Source organism: Mastomys coucha, unplaced genomic scaffold (assembly GCF_008632895.1).
Source record: "Mastomys coucha isolate ucsf_1 unplaced genomic scaffold, UCSF_Mcou_1 pScaffold21, whole genome shotgun sequence".
In the NCBI taxonomy this organism is placed as follows: Eukaryota; Metazoa; Chordata; class Mammalia; order Rodentia; family Muridae; genus Mastomys; species Mastomys coucha.
In genome coordinates, this window is record NW_022196904.1 from 186,620,928 (window position 1) to 186,621,933 (window position 1,006).

At 50.9% G+C, this 1,006-nt stretch overlaps 1 protein-coding gene across 5 annotated transcripts in view; it reads right to left on the reverse strand.

Annotated features, from left to right (window-relative positions):
• The window catches only part of LOC116104016 (guanylate cyclase 2G), a 53,905-nt gene that overhangs the window by 1,982 nt on the left and 50,917 nt on the right, over positions 1–1,006 (reverse strand). The gene's annotated exons all lie outside the window — the stretch shown is intronic.

Genomic DNA, 1,006 nt, shown 5'->3' on the forward strand with positions numbered 1-1,006 from the left:
ATATATATATATATATATGAATGACCAGGAGCAGTAGACCACACCAGGAAACATGGTAAGGTTGAGTGGGTCAGAAGCCCTGGAACCTCATACCAGAAGACAGTAGGTGCTTCACCCACTTCTGACCAGGCCTCTACCATGTGACCACACTCTCTACATAGAAACATGACCTATAGTCATGTAGATGAGGACAGAGTTCTTCATGCTGATGTGGTATCTAGAAACCCTGAGGGTTTAGCCAGTAAGCTTTCTTTCCAGGACACTCGTTCTTGCAGAAGGTATTTAGTCTCTGGTTTACCCTGAGAAAGTGGTATGCACTCATTTCCACAATGAACAATCAATAAACAGTTTGAAACCAAGGACTGTCTCTTTCATCAAGAACCACCATGGGGAGCATTGAGAAACCTTCATCATCTACAGAACTGTGCCATCTAAGTCTCCCACAGAAGGCCCCTCTGCACCCCTGGACTTGTCACTGCTGACCTAAGCTGGGGCTTCCCATTCCCCCAGCCCCAGACCCAGGGGCCTCCTCCATTCCTAACCCCCTGTGACTCAGTGGTGGCATGTCCAGGAGTTTGGGAACCCCAGCCCAGGACTCCTCATCACAGGCCCGTAGACCCCCTACCCTTCATTCCCAACTCCTCTGCATGGTTTCCAGCAGTAACTGGACACCCAGTAGTCAGGGAACCCCCGCTTCAGGGTTCCCTGAACCACATCTTAGGCTGCATTTTTCCTACCCCTGAGAGGTATATTGCCACTTACCTCAAGCCTAGCACCCAACAGCAGGGTGTAGGATAAATACAGTCTAGCATCTCTGTGTATCATCTAGCCAGCAGAGTTCCTACACCCAGAGGCAAGGTGGACCACAGAAGCACACACACACACACACACACGCACATGCACACGCACACGCACGCACGCGCACACACACACACGCATACACGTACACACACACAGACACACACACGCGCACACACACAGACACACACACGCGCACACACACAGA